This window comes from Salarias fasciatus, chromosome 5, assembly GCF_902148845.1.
Source record: "Salarias fasciatus chromosome 5, fSalaFa1.1, whole genome shotgun sequence".
In the NCBI taxonomy this organism is placed as follows: domain Eukaryota; kingdom Metazoa; phylum Chordata; class Actinopteri; order Blenniiformes; family Blenniidae; genus Salarias; species Salarias fasciatus.
This window is the reverse complement of record NC_043749.1, coordinates 897,583-920,048: the sequence shown is the minus strand read 5'-3', so window position 1 is coordinate 920,048 and position 22,466 is coordinate 897,583. Positions and strand designations below refer to the sequence as shown.

At 43.5% G+C, this 22,466-nt stretch overlaps 1 pseudogene; it reads left to right on the top strand.

Moving 5' to 3' along the window:
* The window catches only part of LOC115387922 (solute carrier family 41 member 3-like), a 30,264-nt pseudogene extending 10,055 nt beyond the window's left edge, over positions 1-20,209 (top strand).
* The last annotated feature ends 2,257 nt before the right edge of the window (positions 20,210-22,466 follow it).

Below are 22,466 nucleotides of genomic sequence, written 5' to 3'. Positions count from 1 at the left end.
GCACCATGAAAATTAGACAGACATTGTGTGGCGTGGACAATTTCGTTCTGGCCAGCGATATGTGGACGTCAAGAACCACAGAGGGGAGAGCTTACAGAGCTTACAGAGAGCTTACCTAACAGTTTCATGCAACATTATAAAAGACAACTGTCAATTGCAGACATACCTGCTGGAAACGTGCTCTGTTCCTGGACAACACACCGCGGACAAAATTTGTTCAGAGTTAACCAGAATTGCAGAGCAATGGTGCATAAATGAAAAAGATTCTGGCTGTGGTTACCGATAATGGTGCCAACATGGTTGCTGCGGTGCGAAAAGCAGGTTGGGCACGCTACCCATGCTTTGCACACACCTTGAATTTGGAGGTGAAAGACTCTTTTAAGGCTCACTCTGACTTGCTTGAGATTCAACAGAAAAGCAGTGTTATTGCTTCATTCTTTCACCATAGCACTAAAGCTACTGAAAATCTAAAAGAAATCCAGAGGCCGAACAAGTTTCCAGAACAAAAACTCCGTCAAGCAGTCGAGACAAGGTGGAACTCTGTTTTCTACATGTGGGAGAGGCTGTCTGAGCAAAATTACTTACCACAGTCCTCTGTCTCCTTGGAAAGAGCTCACTTTGTTTAAATGAGGAAGAAAGGGCAGCCATTGGTCTCTCAATTGATGCACTGAGACCATTCGAGGAAGCCACCAGAGAGATATCAACTGAAAAACATGTTTCAGTTTCGAAGGCGATTCCATTGGTGTCACAGCTGCTCAGAACAACGGCAGCTTCTGAACGCAAAGGTAGTAAGCTAGCTGCTGAGCTGTCAGTGCAATGTCAGCGTCGTTTCAGAACTATTGAAACATTTTATGGCCTTGCTGTCAGCACTTTGGACATTCAATTCAACACCCTAGGATTTCGTGACTCTGCAAATGTTGAGCCTGTAAAAGGTCGACTGCGTTCAACCTCAGGACCTTCAACATCTGCATCATGCTCAAGCTCATCCACCAGCTCTGTCGCAGCTCCTGAAATGACTTTGAGCTCGTCTGCAGGGGCTGCTGCATCCCCACCTGCAGCAAAAGGTGGGATTTGGACAGAATGTGAAAGCCAAGTGCTTGCACCTCAAAGGCATCGGGCGGCTGGCATCGATGCTCAAGTTGAAATGCGTAGGTATGCAGAGGAGAAGCAAATTCCTCGGGACCAGGACCCACTACTTTGGTTGAAAAGAAATGCAACAGTATTCCCCTCTCTTAGCAAACTTGCTAAGAAGCACCTAGGGGTGGTTTCCACTTCAGTACCAGCTGAGAGGATCTTCTCAAAGGCAGGACAATTACTTAGTGACAGAAGAAGTGCAACAAAACCAAAAAATGTGAACATGTTACTGTTCTTAAACCAAAACCTGTCCTTTGCACAGAGGTGAGGGGCTCAGAGGGAGGCTTCTGGGAATTTTTAGTTCACCTCAAGACTTTAGGGCTTGTTTAGTTATTTATAGTATATTTATTGTATTTTCAGTTACTGTTTTCTTATTTTTTCTAAGTCAGTAAAGAAATGAGTGGGGAGACATTTTGCTTTAATTTTGGATTGTATTTTCTTAACAGTTCTATTTCAAAGGAAAAAAAATATTTCTTAAAATATTTGACTGCATTTGTTGTGGAGTGATAATTTTGTGCACTTTAAGAAAAAATCTTTTGTATGACTTTGTTCTGGAGTGCCAATTAGTTTTTTATTCTGTTAAAGTTTTTCTTTTTCTGTTTACCGATAAACTTTTCCATAATTTTGTCCAAGATTTATAATTAATTATTAAACCCAAGGGAAAATACCAAAAACACTTAAAGGTCATGAAAATTCATCAAGATTTAGCAAATTGATGATGCAGTAACCTTAATTATTAAAAAATATCGGTATCGGCGATACTGGCCCTGTATTTTCTCGGTATCGGATCGATACCAAATCATCAAAGAGATGAAAACAGTTAAAAAAAAAGTGGATGTACAATCTTGAGGAAACAATGGAAGACTGAAGGTGTATTTACAGGATGAGTTCACTTCCAGCAGACAATGTGAAGTTACATCTCTCTGACATAATCTTTTCTTCCTGTGCCAAACATCTGTTCATACAGTTACCAAACAGCCTGACTCAAGAAAACACGCGTCGTCTGTGGATTCATGAAAGGCTTCAGTAATAAAGACGCTCTTTCCTTCTCTGAAAATCATGTTTATAATAATAAAAAAGTCTCTTTTGGTCCGTTGGCTGTTCAGAGCAGCTACACATCCTCATTGAAAGGTGGTTCTTCTTTCACCCAGACGTGAACTCCAGATCAGCCCGTGTGCTGCTGGGCCTGGTGGTCCCAGGTCACCTCGCCTTCCTTGGCGCCATCCAGCTCCTGCATGGGGGCCACGTCAGCCTGACGCCCCCCTTCGTCCTCTGCTACCTGTGTGCGGCCCAGCTTCAGGTGGGCCAGTGTGGATGAGAAGGCTGTGTGGTGATGGAGCGGTGATGAGGCGGGGTCAGAGCATCTCCTCTCCGTCACTAGGTGCTGGTCCTGCTGTTTGTGTCCGGCCTGCTGGTGCCCTGGCTGTGGAGGCGAGGGTGCAACTTTGCAATTCAGCTGCTCACAGCATTTGGAGATGTCCTGGGGACAAGCCTCCTGGCCCTGACCTTTACGCTGTCAATGCTTTCCAGCTCTTCGTAAAACTGTATTCCGTATTCATCTTTTTTAGTCATAGTTATTTACGATCAGTTCTACCTGCAAACCTCACTTGGCACACTTCCTGTCAGGAGATAAAGTATCTTTTATCTTTCATATGTTATCTTTCAAATGTTTGCATGGAACTGTTAAAATGTACAGACACTCTTTTTTTTTTTTTTTTAGTAGAATCTTCCCTGATGTTCTCATAAAATCTCACATTGAAGTTTTAGTGCGTAACTTTAAAATGTCTATGAATGTCCGTTTTAGCCAAGCCACTACTAGTGGAGATGACAAAATGCAGATTAAATTAATCGGCTCCTCTAACATCTCGCAGGATTTTTTAATATATTTAACTCTGCAAACGACCATAACAGCAGGTACCTCTTCAGCAGACGCAAGGCGAGAGTGTGTTCAAGACTTTGTGGCTGTTTGCGCCGAGTCTGACATCCGTTTGCACAAGCTAAAGAAGCTACGCCCGTTCCTAGTGAAACACTGCAGGCAGGGGGGAGCACTGCCCGAGAACGAAACCACCCTTTGTCAAACGCATCTGCCCCGTGTGTTTGACCAACATACAAGTGCTGTTTTGGAGAAACGGCGTGGGAAGAAGTTGGCGCTGGTCGTCGATGAGACAACTGATACCAGGGACTGCAGCGTTCTGAACATCGTCATTGGTGAGAGCTACTTAGCCTATATACATAGCGTTTAAATAGCCTACATTCTTTTACATGCTGCAGTGTGCATTGTACACATGCAAAGTGTGATAACGATGATCAGTGATCACAACAGATACAACTAAAGGGGTAATCACTTACACTATTTTGATTACTGTAAACAGGGCCGTAGCACCATATTCTGGGCCCTGTACACTCAGTGTCGGTGGGCCCCTATTCATGATAGTGCCCGAGGTGTGTGAGACAAAAGAAAAAGCAATTAAAAAGGGTATATTTATTAAAAAAATACATAAATAAATAAAAATAAAGGAGTGTACAGGGCCCAGAATTTGGTGCTACCGCGTTGCTACTGACATTGTCATATCAGTAGTATCTAGCTCTATCTATTGTTTCACTTGAAATGTGAGTGACGTTTTTATTTTGTCACACTATTATTTGTCTTAAATATAATTATGTTTTGCCTTCATTATCTTTCATTGCAGGTGTTGAAAACCAGTACTCTCTGGTGGATGTGATTTTCATGGAGCGATGCAACCACTCAACAGTTTCCCAAGATATCATACACTCCTTGCACAGCAATAATCTGGACCTGAAGGATGTCTGGGCAGTGGTCACAGATAATGTTTCCTACTGTCTGAAGGCATATCGATAGGCTACTGGACAAGGAGTTTATGTTAATAATCAAATGTTAAAGTGTATTATTGTATTTGTTATATTTAAAGGTGCATTAAGGAGTTTTACAACCTTAAAAATACTTATTTTCCACCATAAATATGTTACACATTTTTAATGATGTGTACAATGTGCCCTGACATATTCATTACAAGTACCGCTAACAGCGCTAAACTGTCACTTGAAAGTTGCAGTGCCGGTCCGGCACCAGAACTTTTTTGGGGAGAATTTGAAAGGAATGACAAAATGCGCGCTCCGGCTGGTTAGGTTTTGTTTTGTCGGCCATTACTCCGCCAGATGCTTAGTGAGCAACAACTGAGCAGGATCTTCCAGAAAGTAAGAAAAGACTGGCTTCTAGCTCTGCCACAGCTCCAGCACAGACTCCACCAGGTAGAAGAAACTTAAATCTTACTCGAGCGCTACTAAACGAGCGAAGAAGGAGCCCCCCTCTTCTGTGCACGCGAGCCACAGGGACGAGTTTTTCACTAAGCTGCGTTACGCACAAGGCCTGCAGGGGGCGCTGTTTCGCATAAAACGTGCAAACTCCTTAAGGCACCTTTAATGAAAGGAGAAAAAGGCCATTTTTAACAATTGATTGTGTAAACAAATAAAATAATGTATAACTAGAATTTGGCACTCAGAGAGCGCACACCTCCGCCACAGCTCAAATCACTCACCAACAACAATAAGAACACCATATATCAGGGATCACGATGGGGGCCCGCCGAACCGTCCAATCCGGCCCGTTATAGGATTCCAACGCGCGCGCACGCACGTACGCACGCATTACCCGGGCCCTCGAGCGGACGCACTCACCCCAAACTGACGGCTCTCCCCCCGGTCTCTGCGGGTGCATGCCGCCGTACCAAGGCAGGCATCATCCATGGGGAAGCAGATTCAAGCCTACACAGCACTCAGAGCCATGGCAGAGCCATCACCTGAGCTCACTGAGCAATGGATTGCCTCCCACCAGCGCACGGAGCCCCTGGAAGCTGATGTCACGCTTGCGGATTACTGGAAGGGCATGAGGGTGAGATTCCAAAGGTTGCAGAAGTGGCAGTGCCCTACATCCACCTTCCAGTCAGCTCAGTTGACTGTGAGAGGAGTTTCAACAAGTACAAGAGTCTCCTTACAGACAAGCGAGAGGCACTCACCGAGCTCAACACCAAGAGGCTGACCATCATGTACTTCAATGGAGATGTCTCTGATAGATGGAATGAATGGAAAGCAAGTTCAACGGACAGACAGGAGCTAACAAGGAGTTGTAACTGAGTACTAGTAGTCAGTTACTATACTGTTACAGGGAAACAAACACTTGACTTGTGATGTGAAAAACGTTTTATTGTTTCAGTTTATCCCACAATTTAGGTTCTGATTAAAATTATTCTTCTGGTTTGCTAAGGAAGTTCAAGTTGCTGCATTGTTAGTACCTGATGCATTATTTTTCATTTATAATGAAGCTTAAAAGCACTTTATTTTTTAGTAACAGAAGAACTGAGGTGGAGTGTTTATGATTTACATTATTATTTATTACTTCTCTTGAAAATTTAATTGAAAAGTATTTTTTGTTGCAGCACTTTAAACATTAAATGGACTGTTAAATCCTATTAAATCATGGACATTTATTCATTTCCACTTCCCAGACACTTTTTTTATGGTAAAAATGAGCTTAAAATACAAAATACCAAATTCAGAAATATTAAAACGGAAAAAACGGAATTTGGGAAAAAATAAAACGGAATTGGGAAAAAAAAATTAAACGGATTTCATATACCTCTACCTATCTTCTGGAGGGGAGAGGTTAATAACACATCACCCTCCTGTTGGCGCTAACAATGCTCTTTTCCCGTTCTTGTCCTCAGAGAGTGAGAGTGAGAGAGGGTGTGTGTGTGTGTGTGTGTGTGTGTGTGTGTGTGTGTGTGTGTGTGTGTATCTCCTCAGAGGAACACGCCCCTAATGACTGAAGGGATCTCCCTGCTTCACTGACATTGAGACGGGCAAAATGTATGACATTCACCCCCCTTTGTAGTCAGACTTCCCCCTTAGTCGATGGGCTCGTCCTCTAAGAATGCCAGTTTGTTGCAGTGTGACAGGTGGATCCACCAAGCTCTCTCCACAGTATTCTCAGCTGTGGGTGTTGCTAGCAGCACTCAGTAGGGCCCTTCCCACCGTGAGCTGGATCAAGACTTCTTCTTGTTCACTCTTATCAAGATCCAGTCAAAGACCTTCATGGAAGGGTCAGCATCTTGCTGAGACATAGGAGAGTCTGGCATTTGATTAACAAGAGTTTTTTTTTTAAATCATAAGTGTTGGTTCACTGTATGTACCATCCCTCATGTTGAGACATGCTATAACCCCATGGCTCAATAATTGCTCCTCTGTCTGAAAACCTCAGTCATACGGCCATTTAGTGCTGTCAGCCTATTCCTCACGTCTCCACCCCCCCTCTTCCAGTGTGATGTTTGGTCTCTTTACGACATTCCTGTGGATCATGGTGGCCAATTTTGTGTTTGTACGTGGCACAAGAGAGCACATTTTGGCAGCGATGGGGTTAATTTATCCATTTTATGAAATGTTTTGCCAGTCTGAATGTGTGTCCTGCAAACCTGCAAAATAGATTCAAAAAGAAAGAAAGTAAGTATAATTTAAGAGGATCAGATTTTTTTTTGTAAACCTAAGTTTAGAACTAAACCAAAGGAAAGGTGTATCTCAGTCCACGGTGTAAATCTATGGAACAGCCTTGAGTGTGAAATCAAAACCTCAAAATCCATCCATTGTTTCAAAAAGAGTGTGAAACTAATTCTGATGGATAGATACAAAGACGCCATGTAGGACATCTTTGAAATTTGTGTTGTATGATGACAACTTGTTTTTTTGTTATGTATTGTTTCTTTGTTATGTATTGTATGTAGCGCGCACATCGGAAGTTTAAAGGATTTCTGAATTGACAAGGGGCAGATATTATAAGCTTTTGCTTCTTTCTGTACCTTTTCATTCATATCTGTGCTGAAGTATGCAGATGCAAGTATGTTGCATTCACTTTTTGTTTTATTTAAATGAATGAAATAAATAAATCAAATCAAATCAAATCAAATCCAGGATTGGAAGGGATATTTTTTCCACTGTAAAAATGTACATATACAAAAATACACATAGTCAATGTGTTATGCAGTTAGTTCTTAAACTATAGGATGAGTAAGAAAGGAAAAGACTTTCAAAAGTTTAAAATGAAATTCTATCAAAAGCAGATGTGGCATAATTGAATGAGCCACTTATTCATGGGCTTTGCTAATCTGCAATGTGTTACTTCAGATACACATAGAAATGGCTTCCCCATATATATATATACAAATATATATATATATATATATAAGTGGCGGCTGATGCAGTTTTCTCCAGGGGGGGCGATACGTCCAAAATAAGCACATGCCAAAAACAGGGTTTCTGTCGATTTGAACAAATTTAAGACTTTTTAAAACATTTTGAATTAAATTTAAGATAGATGCAAAGTCAGAAGGAAAATTGTAGTCACAGAATTTCTTTCAAATAAATCTAATTTATGGCCACAGAACAACCCTAAACAACCAAGATAAAAAAGCAAGCAAACATGTACTAAGAATAAGTCATTGTATTTACATAAATTACAAGTGCAAAAAGCATAAATACTATTGTATTACTACTTTTTGTACATAAATTTTGTCCTTTTGAAAGAAGCAAATTTCTCAATGCTGATAAACTATTTAGTATATTTTTTATTTAATGTGTTAATTTTATGTCAACAAAGCAAATTAACATAGCACCTCTATAAAAGTAGACTATTATTTTCTGGAGGGCCTATATTAAGACGTCTGTCTGACAATATAACATGATTAAAAATATTGTGTGTACACTATTTAGCTTACCTCTGTAGCTCCTCTGAAGATCACTTGGACCCAGTGTGCGGCGTTTCTTGGCCAGCTGAGATACACTGCCTCTGTGTTCTTCACAGAGAGTACTTAGGGAATCTGTGTCTCCAACTTCCTGCCTTGATCTGTCTGTCGGCTACATGTCAGCGCCTCCCATGGCGGGAGGGTGGTGGTATGAAAATAATCCCTTTGTATTCAGCTGTGAGCGCATGAAATGTGCGCCCCAACATCGCCCTGTCTCTTGTATTGAAGAGGAGCTCCTGGGCATGTCCAACTTTCAACAAGAGTCTATGGCCAAAGATTTTTGCGCCCCAAAGTGGAAACCGGAAATACGTCACTAATCTGACAACGCAGATGAATGAAACAGCCTAATTCATCATCATTCCCCATATATTTTCCATTATGCTCATAGAAAAATAGATAAACATTCACTCCATAATATTTCTAATTTATGATTTCATTTTTACATTTTTTTTTTGGTGTGTGTTTATTCAAGATAATGAGGTGAGTGACGAATGATGGGGCGGCGCCCTGGCGCCCTCTACTGGCCGGCCGCCCCTGATATACATATATATATATATATATATATATATATATATATATATATACATATATATATATATATATATATATATATATATATATATATATATATATATATATATATATATATATATATATATATATATATATTATATATATATATATATATATACATATTAGGGTTGGGACGAGATCTCACGAGATCGAAATGCCGCGAGATTGAGTATGTTTATATAAAGGCAAAAACTCTTTATTAACTGGAATATTGACGGAATAATACATTACATGGCGTACAGCCATATAAACACGTGCAAAACCCTGAATATGCTCATATTCATATTTAAAAACCTGGTCGAAAGGGACATGAAATACTGTTCTGCGCATCTTCTATCCACAAGGAATCTTGGTCTTTTGAGTACACAAACTACTTGTGATACAGTTTAATTGATACGACGTAAAGAAAATGTGCGGAAACGATCGTTCAGTTCTTCTCTTTTATTGAAAAAATGGAGCATCGTATCAATGAACATTTTACCACGTCTTACCGGCTCACACTCTTTTTCTAACAACATGCAGAGAGCCTGCAGCGGCTGCGGCGCCCTTCTTCCTCTGTGGTGTCTGTGTAAAATAAGGTTGAACATGCAAACAGCACACCTAGTGGCATGAAGTGCAAGTGCAGTCATGGCGTCGCTTGTGCGCCGCAGTTTGAATGTGAATAGGCGAACTAGGCGGCCGCCTAGGGCGCAGTGTAAAGCGGAGGGCGCCGTGGCCGTACAAGGGGCGCCCCGACGCTGCATGCGAGTACAACGCCACGGATTTTTGAGTTTTCTTAAGCTGTAAGCCATAATCAGCAATATTAAAATAATAAAAGGCTTGAAATATCTCAGTTGATTTGTAATGAATCCAGAACGTATGACATTTTTGTTTTTTTAATTGCATTTCAGAAAATAAAGAACTTCATTGCAATATTCTAATTTTCTGAGACAGTCCTGTAAATATATGTATATATATATATGTATATATATATATATATATATATATATATATATATATATATATATATATACATATATATATATATATATATATATATATATATATATATATATATATATATATTAGAGCTGCAACTATCGAGTATTTTTGGAATCGAGTACTCTGTTGATTATTTCTTTGAGTAATCAAGTACTCTACATTTTGGGTCACATGGTGCGCGTTCCACACATGCGCATTGATCCACGCATCCTTGGGGAGCTTTTCTGTTGCTCCAGACTGTTTATCTGATCTTTTATTACAGCAGGGTTTCCGCTATGAAAAAATGGCACCGGACAACGTGACCGGCAGGTTTTCAATTTACCGGACAAGCACTTGATTTCCCGGTCAAATATGATGGGTGGGTGGGTGGGTGGGTGGGGGGGGGGGGGGGGGGGGGGGGGGGGGGGGGGGTATACTTTTCATAGGGCAAAGATATGCCCAAAGATCAGAACATATATATTTATAAAGTCTACTCACCTGCAAAGCAAGCCTGTAAAAAAAAAATCTATTCCTGTTATTAAGTGGGGGTGTATTTTCAATCAAAGTAAACTTTGTCGCTCTACGAGACAAAGCGATTTAAAAGCATAAATAATTTGATCCTACAAACATTTTTTTCTATCTTCAAAGTAAAGTTGTGTAACAACCTGAGGGGACTGTTAAAAAAAAAAGCTGATTTTAAAACCCTTGACAGCGACTATGACATTTGGGCTCTATAGGGCTCTGACCCTTTCTCCTCTGAACTATTTTGTTTATTAAAAAAGTCTTTAAGTTTCACCTGTTTCGACATGTGTCTCCCGCTGTATTGTTGTTGTACTGCGCACTTTGTCGGAGTAATGAAACATGTGCTACAAGTTTAGTTCCGCCTGAAAAAAAAGTTTTTTTCCACATAGACCAGGCTTATTCATAAAAGATAAAATTCGAGGTTTTATTGTTGTTTTTGTAATAAAATGACGTGGAAATTGCCTTTTTGAATTCAATTTTTGCTTGGAGGGAATATTCAAATAAAAATTGAGCCTGGAGGGAATATTTTTCACCGGACATTTTGACAGGTGGTGTTAAAATATGTTGGACTTCGGCAGATTTTACCGGTCAAAGTCCGGTAATTACCGGATAATGGAAACCCTGATTAAAGACTATCTATAGAAAATGAAGTACATACGTTTTTGGTCTATTATCATTAAGTATTAGAGTTTATTTAGCTTTTTCTGTTTCTGAATCGCGGGGCGGCACCCCAGCGATTACACTTTCACTTTCATTTCTATCTCCTCATTCCTCCCGACAGAGGCTGCTCTCTAGAAGACTCTGAAGGGAAATGTTCAAAAGCAGCGTGTCAGAGGAACGAGGAAGCTTCTGGAAGGAGGCCTGCTCCTGTTGTCAGAGCTGTTCAGACCCATTCACCCTCGGAGGAGCTAATCAATAGCGCTCTATTGATAAGCTCCAACCTGTTCCTCGGAGGAAATCCCTCCCAGCACAGGATTCACACATTCAGGACAGAATGTGTGTTTTTCTCTCTCATGCTTATCTGGAAACAAAGCAGCTGATTTGTCTCACTGTTTGATTGATTGAAGTCGACGGAGCACTTCACCCCACAAGTTTGGATATTTAATCTGCAGTCTCTCTCTCTATGTGTGTGTGTGTGTGTGTGTGTGTGTGTGTGTGTGTGTGTGTGTGTGTGTGTGTGTGTGTGCTGAACCACTGAAAATGTCCATTCACCCGGTTTAAATGCATTTACTCCACGAATGCACAATCCTCATCATCATCATCTTCATCATCACATGTGCTGTCAGTCACATGTTTCTTCTCATTTATCGCCCCGTTAGGTAACGTCTGCATTGCTTTCATTTAAAAATGAACATGGATGATGAAATGTCAGGCTGTATTTGGGAAAACCATTATTTCCTTCCACTCCTGATTAAAGCATTTAAAATGAAAAAAATAATAAATCAACAAATGAAAAAACTGAAGTAGAAATTCATTTAAATTAGGTACTTTTTAAACCAAAAGTGATGAAAAATGTGCTTTTTTTGTCTGTATGATAGACAAAATGAAGAAACCAGATTTCATTCAGGAGCTGACTCTGGATCAGCTGGTTGAGCCAGTTGTCTTCAGTCTGCAGTTTAGCTCCTCGTCCCCCGTCTCCCCCTGAAGTGATGAGTAGAGTTCAGCACACTGACCTTTAGGGTCTAATCTGCTCCAGCTGCATCTGTTTTCCTTTTTCTCGTCACTCGAGTCTACAGTTCCCACCAATAGCATTTCAGACGCAGAACAGCAGTGACTTTTGAACATTTTTACTGATTTTTTTTTTAAGATTTATTGTGTTTAATGGCACTTTGTTTCTCATGTTTAAAATTCTGTTAGATTCAGAATACAAAACACAAATGCACAGTGTTGAAGTCTAACTTTATCACAGTTCAGTCAGTTTTTTGAGATGTGTATTTCTGTATTTACAGAATAATTGTGATATATCGTTCAATGGGTGAAAGGATGGATCGTGTTGTTTGAAATGTGGGCATAAGTTCATGTTTTGTGGTCTTTCATGAAGTGCTCATGTCCACTTTATCCACATCACACCATCTTTTCCTGTTCTGAATGTCTTCGATGGGTGAGGCTGTGGCTGAAAAGCAGAAGTGGACGGAGCCGAGTACGCAGCCCTGTGATGCGCCAGTGTTACAGTACATGCCAGTACAGTGCATGTGTGATGGATGTGACGTCCCATATCAGGCATCAGTGATCTATTGCTCCAGCAGTACAGTATCCATAAAGAACAAAGCTGAGCCCAGATCAGCCAGTCTCTGGTCCAGTTCTGGTTCAATAGTTCATCAAACAGAATTTGTTCATGTATTTAATTTACCACAGCTGATCCTCTTTCCAAGTCAAACAGACGAAATCAGAATGATGACTAACAGTATGAATGTTTACTTCCTGTCCAAAACCACAGTAAGCTGATTTATTTCCAGCCAGAAACTATCAAGGTGAATGATTTAAGTGATTACAGCTGGCCTGTTCTTTGTCTTGCTTCTTAAGGGCAGAGTTAGCTGAAGGGATTTAACCTCAGAGAGCTAACTGGATTGACATGGAGAGGGATAACAAGCTGTTCTCTGGTCTGTGACTACGACCTGGCTGCTGAGGCCTCAGACCTTAAGCAACTCCTCAAAACCTGCAGAGAGAAGAAAGAGAACATGTGGAGGGCCTAATTCATGTTGAATCATGTACCCAGATTTATCCCAATGTAAGTTTTTTTTAACGAAAATGACTACAATCTCAACATAAAGCCAGTTTTAATAAAACGTTCTGGTGCAAAATACAGTGAAATGCATTATTCATGTTTTTATAAACTCGCCCTGACAGCATAATTTGAGGCTAATGCTAGATTTCTATCTTCCATATCAGCAGGGTCTCAGTGTTATGTTGTATCTGCCACTCTGAAGAAAACAAATCTGTTTTTTTTTTTTTTTTTTTAATATATTTTTACCATTTGCTTTGTGGTTTAGGATCTTGCAGGCCAGTTATGGCCCTTAGGGTTTATGTTCGACCCCCCTGATTTCGAGGCTTTTAATTGAAAATCTAATCATTAGGTCTTTAGCTTGCAACTGGTTCTAACCTCATGCTTCCAGAATACGGAGTTCAGGGCCCCTTGTTAAGGGACGTCTGGTCTCTGTATGACCGGAGTAGGAGTCTGGTCCGCATTGCTGGCAGGAAGTCGAACCTGTTCCCGGTGCATGTTCCCTGGTGCATGCTGTCCTTTGTCACCGGTTCTGTTCATAATCTTCATGGACTGAATTTCTAGGTGCAGCCAGGGGCCGGAGGGCCTCCGGTTCGGGGACCACAGGATTTCATCTTTGCTTTTTGCAGATGATGTTGTCCTGTTGGCTTCATCGAACCCAGACCTACAGCATGCACTGGTGCGGTTCACAGGCGAGTGTGAAGCGACAGGAATGAGGATCAGCACCTCCAAATCTGAGGCCATGGTCCTCAATCGGAAGAAGGTGGCTTGTCTTCTCCGAGTCAGCGGAGAGACTCTGGCCCAAGTGGACGAGTTTAAGTGTCTGTGGAGGTCTTGTTTATAAGAGGGGGACGTATGGAGGGTGAGATTGACAGGCGGATCGGTGCAGCGGCTGCAGTGATGCGGTCGTTGTATTGGTCACTACAATAAGGAGCTGAGCCGAAAGGTGAAGGTCTCGATTTACCGGTCAGTCTACGTCCCCACCCCCACCTATGGCCATGAGCTTTGGGTCATGACCGAAAGGACAAGATCCCGGATACAAGCGGCTGAAATGAGCTTCCTCTATAGGGTGGCTGGGCGCTCCCTTAGAAATAGGCAGTAGCATTAGGATGTTCTCTGAGGGAAGCCCCCCTCTTCATTTGGGGCAACTGCGATCCCGGCCGCATCCACAGGGAGGGGGGCTTCCGGGTGCCCGTTTCGAAAGGGGCCACCCCGCTGGGCGGGGCCACCCCGCTGGGCGTGCCCCCTACCCCTTCATTTCGGAGGACTTTCGATTCATTTTGGGGGAAGGTTTCCCAAAACGACCCCGGACACCACAAAGGCCCACCCTTATTAAATTCTGGGGCCCTTCGATTCAGTTTGAGGCTGGGCGCCCCGAAACGACCCTCGAAGACCCAAGTTGTGCTTTTCTCCGCTCTGGGCTGACGCGGAGCAGTTTGATTGGCACAGGTGACCAGCCATAGGAGGGCCCTCCTACGGTTGCCCCTCCTCCCGCCGGAGCAACGAGCTCCCTCCAGACCCGAGCTCCTCGGACTCGGTGGATGCCTAGGTGTTACATGCAGTCTGAATAAATCTGACTTGCTTACCCCGTGTGTCTTCTGTCGTTCTTTTACTTTGAGGCTGAGAAGCCTTCTTTGAATGTGCTCACGCGACACGATATATGTATATGTGGTATTTGTAATCAACTTCTCTTTCTAGCAATGACTAAGACCAACGGACAGGGGTTGTGCCCCGTGTGTGGAAAGTACCTGAAAGCTGTGGCTAAGCACCTGCGGGAGATACATCGGATCCCCAACCCTAACGAAAGAAACATACTGAATAACCTGGCCACCAGCCGAATTCTCCTCGGGGTGGGAGATTTGCTTTTGCCACTTCTTTTTCTCTCGACAGGCACAGTCGCAGCAGGAGAGGCAGTAGCCGCAGCAGCAGTGGCCGGGGCGTTCCGGAAAACAGCTGGCCAAGACCAGACACCTGGTGGAGGTCGGAAAGGGATACATAAAACTTTTCCCTCACACAAAGTACTCCACTGAAATGTGAACCTTTTTCGATATACAGGACAGCAGCGAAGACAAGGAGACACCCATCCTCCAAAAGAAGTGCAGCAGGAGGGAGAAAAGGAGGAGGGGAAAGAGGGGGAGGAAGAGGTGCAGCAGGAGGGGGACGCGCCGCCTCCCCACCCAGGAGCCTAGGAGCCCCCGTCCGTGGTTCCTCCTCGGGACTTCCCGCGTCCTCGGGAGAAGGCTGAACCCGTCAAACGAGGGCCCCGACCGCGTAAGCTGACGTCGGGCAGGCCTCCCGGGCCAAGGCAGCGATGGAGGGGGAGGAGCAGGACGAGATCCCGAGCGAGTTGGGCGGGTGGGACAGTTTATTCTATCTACGCCCTCTTTCATCTGCGCATCCTTGCAATATTGAAACTGCTTTGTGATAACCGTGTTGTATATCTCCTCTTGTAGGAGGAGGAGAGGGAAGACGTTCGGACCACCATCGACAAGATCTTCACAGAGCAGGAGTGTGTAGTAAGTGAAAGTAAAGAGAATCCTTCGACCCTCCCGCACGAGGTGCGGCATGAAGACACAACGGTTTTATCCCTCGTTTCAGGAAGACGAGAGCCCCTCCAAGAAAAGGAAGGGCAAGCGTGTCCACAGGGTGCTCAGAAACATATTTGTAGGAGTGAGGCGCGCTTTGAAAATGAGAGATATTCACTTCCCTCCCTTGATAGGTGAGGGAGAACACATTGCCTGTGTGTGTGTGTGTGTGTGTGTGTGTGTGTGTGTGTGAGTGTGTGTGTGTGTGTGTGTGTGTGTGTGGAGTTGTGTGACACTACATTAAATGTTCATCGCATTTTGGTCAAGTGTCTTCACAGAGAGCTACCTCGACAAATATGCAGCCTTCAACTTCTGCCCGGAGGGAACGGAAAAGGTGAAACAGAGCGCCGTGACAAAGATCAGCCGGACGAAAGCCTTCATGAAGTACATGACTCTGGGCTGGGAGTCAATGAACTACTGGACCTGGGAATTCCTAAACAACCCTAAGCACCTGACGGCATACGTTGTGAGAACTCGGTGACTTTTTTGAGTGTTCACAACTTATAATAACCAACGCAACTGATTGAGACCGCATCCAAAATTTATCTTTCCACAGATACTCGGCTGTCCTCAAGAAGTTTGGGGGGTCCCGACCACCATCCACCATTATGCTGTACATCGGCCAAGCCATCTCATTCATAGAGTACTTCAGGGACACGCCTCCCCAGGACTCCCACCTGCAGAGCACTGGGGTGACCGTTGTGTTCAGAGAACTGAAAAAGATGTACCGAGAGGGAGGTCCGACCAGAGCCTGGTGAAGCAGGCCAAGCTGGTCTCCAAGGAGTCTCTGGCAACCTGTCTGCTCGGGGAAAAAAATCCCGTTGCTCCTCAGTAATCGTGTAAACTCCTCCTGTATCTCTGTGTTATCCATTTGGAGTCATTTTCACTCATTCGTTCTTCCTCTCCCATCTCAGAGGGAATACACAACGCCCCGCCAACGTTTAGGCAGGAAGGGCAAAGTGAGGCAAAAGTAGCCCTTATTGATGTGGGCGGGTCCGGGGGAGGTACAGTAAGCCAAGGGGGATGGCCAACCCGAAAATGTGACGACATGTCCACCTAGAGTCCATTGGCTCTCATCACAGAAAGTAGCCCATTGTTACCAGCAGTGGCCCAAAAGAAAGGCTACTTTTGGGTGATTTTAGGTTACCAGGTAGCCCTAAATGCAAAGTAGCCCCAATAGAGGGGCCCCATTTTCTTTGGGGTCACTTTAGCCCCTGCGTAGCCCATATTTACTAATTGGGGATTCCCAAGATGAACCATTCCCTCAGTCACCAGGGAGGAGCTTGAAGTAGAGTCGCTACTCCTCCACATCAAGAGGAGCCAGCTGAGGTGGCTCGGGCACCTCTTTAGGATGCCTCCTGGACGCCTCCCTAGGGAGGTGTTCCGGGCATGTCCCACCGGGAGGAGACCCCGGGGTAGACCTAGGATACGCTGGAGAGATTATGTCTCTCGACTTGCCTGGGAGCACCTTAGGATCCTCCCGGAAGAGCTGGAGGAAGTGTCTGGGGACAGGGAAGTCTGGGTATCTCTGCTTAGACTGCTGCCACCGTGACCCGGTCCTAGATAAGCAGTGGAAAATGGATGGATGGATGGATGGATGGATGGATGAATAGAAAAAGTTTGGAAACTGATTGTTCCTGTCAAAAATAAAACAAAGAAACTCTGCAGGGAAACGGCAACAAATGACCCACAGATCCCCCCCGTACTTGGAGAATCACTGTGTTTGTCAGATAGGATCGGTCATCTGTCAATAGGAATATGTAGTCAACATTAACACTCAAAAACAACCAACAGCACCCACTGGTGGCACAATGTCAAAACTACATGCTGTTTCCATGTAAACAGAAATTGTTTTCAAAATCTTCTTTGAACAAAAATGAGTTGTGTGAATGGGGTCTGCCACCTTTGAATTGAGAGTAAAAGTGGGATAACAAAATCATGCACAGGAAGAACTTGCAAAGCCCAAACAGTGAGGGCTCAAACTTACACAGTGGTGTTCTTGCTGTGAGGCTCATGTACAAACCACTACACCACAGCACAGTGTGGATTTGTTCCGCTTCTGAGGAAATGAGCCAAGATTTGAGCCCATTTGTTTCAACAGAGCTAATCTCTCAGGAATGACATCGAGTCTTTGTTATTAGTTGAAATGCTATCAGTGAAACAATAATCCCTCCTGCCAGCAGATGTCATGTAGAAATCGTGACAGCAGATAATCCATCTGTGTAGGATTCAGGCTGAAACACGACTTTTAAAGGCCTCAGCCAGTGGCAAGGCGTTTAATGGAGGGAGCGCTGCCCACAAAGCGGCATACTAAGTGGAGCGCAACAACAACAGTCTTTACATAAACCACAAGCCTGATCAGAATGCAAACTATGCGTCCACCAGCTCCTGTTTCCGCCGCGCCGCTGCCAACAGCGGTGCCGCCGGCAGGCTTTCTGCATGTGCCGCACGGCCCGTTGCAGGAAGTTCATTAGCATTCTGATTCAGCTCCGCTCGCCTTGTTGACCACAGACACTTCTGTTTTGTTCCAACGACCAACGAGCTTCGACAGTCTCTGATGAAACCGTCCAGAAGGCCGAGCGGAGGAAACACCACCCACCCCCACCAGCAGCCTACGGCCCAAACACTGAGAGCAGGAGCAGAAGCGGGTCCCCGCTGACTCATGGATCACAAATGACTGCAGAGTGGATTTCACAAAATTGAGCTTTTGGGTGCTGAAGTGTTTTCCCCAGTTTGTTTACTGGATTCGCATTCCTGTAACTCTCAGAGGAGGAGAGACCAGCGGCTCCAGGAACTCAAACACCATTAAAACTTAACATTTCAAGAAAAACACATGTTCACTGATTATGGAAGGTTTTTTTTTATGAATTTTTTTGTTAATAAAACCATTTTTTCTGTCTTGAAAATAGCAACACCAGCCCTGTTGTTTTGCTCTTTTTATCCTGTTAATTAAAGGGACTGTATCATGCTTTTTAAGCTAGTCCAAACCCTATTATTGGCATTAACATGGTAATAGTTTATTTTTGGCGCTAAGGAAAAGTCATTTTTTGTTAAATAAAAAAGTTTTTGGAGGTTAATTCTGAAACCCCGAACAGAAAACGCTCTGGTTCACTGAAAATCCCGCCTCTCCCCCTGTGGACTTTGACTGACAGCGTACTTCAACCAATTGGAGCTTCAAAACAAGCACGTCATGCGTTAGCTTCTCTAAGGGTTAGCTTTAGCTCTTTAGCTTTAGCTTCTCTAGACGCAAAGACACACGAAAACGTCTTTTCCTGTTAGAAACTCACCAAGCGCAGACCCTTCAGACTCTTGCTCTTGCTTGATTGTTGCTTTCAGACAATTGTTAAAGTTTATCTTTTTTTAAGGTTTTAAAGCGATAATGTGCGGATTATAACGTGCCCACCAAAGTGTTTTGGGGTTTTGGGGAGGGGAACCAAAAATACCGTTCACCTCCATTGTGTCCGTCCCGAAGACCTTCCCCGACTCACCTCTGAATAAACAACAGCTCACCCTCACAAAAAAAGTAAGTATGCTATTCGAAATGACTAAAGAATTGCGCTAAATGGGCCAATTTGCCAAAATGTTGAAGTATCGCTTTAAAACCTTAAAAAAAGTGGATTTTGCATGATATAGGTTCTTTAAGTCTTTTTTAGGAACCGTTCCACATCTGATGTTCTTTATTTTTCGCGTGCTTGCAGGTGTAGGCGGGAATCTCGTGGCCATCCAGGCCAGCCGGATGTCCACCTACCTCCACTTCTGGAGCGTTCCTGGAGCCCTGCCTGCCACAATGAGCGACCCCTGCCCGGGACCCTGCTCCACCTTCTGCTCCTCCAGTGAGTTTTGAGTTCTTGCTTCAGAAAAGTTTCACCTTCACACGTCAGAGCGTTTTCAAAAAGTTGCATTTTCAGTCACTCTGACTGCTGTTGTCGTGTAAACAGTCACCCAAAATATTTTCTGTTTCCACTTGGAAAGGTTGCTGTTTGGACAATTCAACCCCACCATCTCCAAATTTCCTCCCTGAAGCTCTCTGGCGCCCCCCAGGGGAGATGAAACAGTGATGAAAACAGTTTAAAAAAAAAGTGGACGTACAATCTTGAGGAAACAATGGAAGACTGAAGGTGTATTTACAGGATGGGTTCACTTCCAGCAGACAATGTGAAGTTACATCTCTCTGACATAATCTTTTCCTCCTGTGCCAAACATCTGTTCATACAGTTACAAAACAGCCTGACTCAAGAAAACATGTCGTCTGTGGATTCATTAAAGACTTCAGTAATAAAGATGCTCTTCCTTTCTCTCAAAATCGTGTTTATAATAATAAAAAAAGTCCCTTTTGGCCCGTTGGCTGTTCGTAGCAGCTACACATCCTCTCTGAAAGGTGGTTCTTCTGTCACCCAGATGTGAACTCCAGATCAGCCCGTGTGCTGCTGGGCCTGGTGGTCCCAGGTCACCTCCTCTTCCTGTACGCCGTCCAGCTCCTGCAGGGGGGCCACGTCAGCCTGACGCCCCCCTTCGTCCTCTGCTACCTGTGTGCGGCCCAGCTTCAGGTGGGCCAGTGTGGATGAGAAGGCTGTGTGGTGATGGAGCGGTGATGAGGCGGGGTCAGAGCATCTCCTCTCCGTCACTAGGTGCTGGTCCTGCTGTACGCGTCCGGCCTGATGGTGCCCTGGCTGTGGAGGCGAGGTCTGGACCCGGATAACTTTTCCATTCCGTACCTCACGGCTCTGGGAGACCTGCTTCAGACTCATCCTGACCTTCTCCTGTTCTGCCTCAGCACCCTGAATGTACTGTTCTCTTTATGCAAACGACTGAACCCCCCGCAGAGCGCGGCGGGATTAACAGGGAGGCAGATTAGACGGGACAAGGAGTCGGGTGTTTGTGCTTTAATACTGAGGATCAGGTGAGGACTTCTGCATGAATGCACTGTAAGAACTCCTCCGTCAGGTTTTTTGGTTTTCTCCTGGGAAACAGCTGGAAAACAGCAACAGGAGGAAACTGAATCTGATTTAAACAGTTCGAACACACAAATGCAGTGATCAGATTTCGTGGCTCGTCAGGTTTCATAGAAACATCAAATTTAAAATGTCAATTCAAACAATTGAAACCAATAAATGCATTAGGGTTAAAAGATTTGGAAAGTTTCATTACATCAAATTTCTATGAGAGTGTCAGAAATGCAGAAAATCTAGAAATGAACAAACTTTGTGAGTTGTTTATTCAATTCTGGTTAAAAGCCCATTTATATAAACTATTTCTCATTCAAAAATTGGAATCTACCTGTTTTATAAACTGATCTCAGACAATACTCTGAACAAAGATGAAAACTTCTTTTCACTGAAAGATAGACAGTTTAATGAATACTGCATCTTTAAAGGTGCATTAAGGAGTTTTTCAACTTTAAAAATACTTATTTTCCGCCATAAATATGTTACAAATATTCAATGATGTGTACAATGTGCCCTGACATATTCATTGCAAGTACTGCTCACAGCGATAAATTGTCACTTGAAAGTCACAGTGCCGGTCCGGCACCAGAATTTTTTGGAGGGGAATTTGAGACGATGTGACGTGATGCACGCTCCCGCTGGCCTGATTTCCTTAGGTTTCGTTTTGTCCGCCATTGCTCCGCCAGATGCTTAGTGAGCAACAACTGAGCAGTATTGAGGATGGATCTTCCAGAAAGTAAGAAGACTGGCTTCTAGCACTGCCACAGCTCCAGCACAGACTCCACCAGGAAAAAAGAAACTTAAATTTTACTTGAGCGCTGCTAAAAGAGTGAGTAAGGAGTTCCCCTCTTCCGTGCACGTACATGGACGCAACCCACAGGCACGAGTGTTTCACTAAGCTGCAGTTACGCCCAAGGCCTGCAGGGGGCGCTGTTTCACATAAAACGTGCAAACTCCTTAATGCACCTTTAAATAAAAGTTAGGAAAAAAAGCAGTACTTAGTCGAACACTGCCATAAAAACAACATCCAAGATAAGTTTATTTTGAACTTTTGACCAAACTGCAGCTGAACATAAATTCACCTCTTTGTATTTATTGCAAGGACTAAAATTTTGTTAACCCAGTTGGACCGAAAAAAAAAAAAATTGTACCAGGAAATTCAACAAAAGAGAGGAAATCAAAATAAAAGCGATCAGCGTTTTAGTGACGACAGCTCTGGAGGACGCGGGGAAAAAGTCAGAAGCAAAGAAATGAAGGCAATACGAACAAAACAATAAAGTGAACAAACTCATCACTTCTGAAACGCTGCCGGTGGAAACTGGACACCCACACGTAATGGAGATAATGTAGAAAACAATATTAAAATAAAATAGAAGCAGGATCCAGGCACAGCTGGGGTACATTTGGAAGAACAAATCTCTATGCACAAAGACGTGAACATCATCGGCGTAAGTGATATTAATCACAGATCATATAATTATCCCAAGTTCTCATTATCTGTGGTCATTTCTTCACAAAATGTGGTCCTCCATTCTAAGTAATAAAGCACAAATATAACCCCGTCGAAGTATTTGCAAAAGAAACAAGATAGTCCGATGTGAGGACTTATTCCCCACGTGTCCACTGAGCCACGGCGCTGCCCCGGCCTCACTGAGAATACTGTCGAAGCACTGTCTGTACACCTGTCGTCAGCTCTTTAATATCGCCTAGCAAATGACTATAACGGCAATAACGACTTACGTAAATGTACATCACGTTTTCCTTATCCTTCGTAGATGTGTGCCTTTCAGACCGTGACGAGCCTTCAGTTGTTTTAGCCAAACTTTTACTGGATGCTAGATTTTTTTGTGTGTTGTGAAGATTGTTGTATTTTAATGTGTCTGTGTAGGCAATGTGTGTCTGAGATTTATTTTCTTTTTTTTAGTGCAGGGCTTTTTTAAATGGAAATGCACTTTGAGAAAGATGTTTGTCTCTACTGATCTGGAAGCGTCATCGCAATATGTCGATGATCCTTTTCTGTTTCCACAAAGCTTGATTGGACTTTGTAGTGTTGTTGTAAAACCTCCTGGATCACACCTTTGCTGCTGTGATTGGCCATTCCAATAAAAGACTGGAAGTTGAGCTCATGACTGCTCCTTTCTAAACGCACAAGGCCCCACTTCAAGTGAAAACGCATGGGTTCTGTATTTTCACTTGCAGTATTGTCATGTAAATG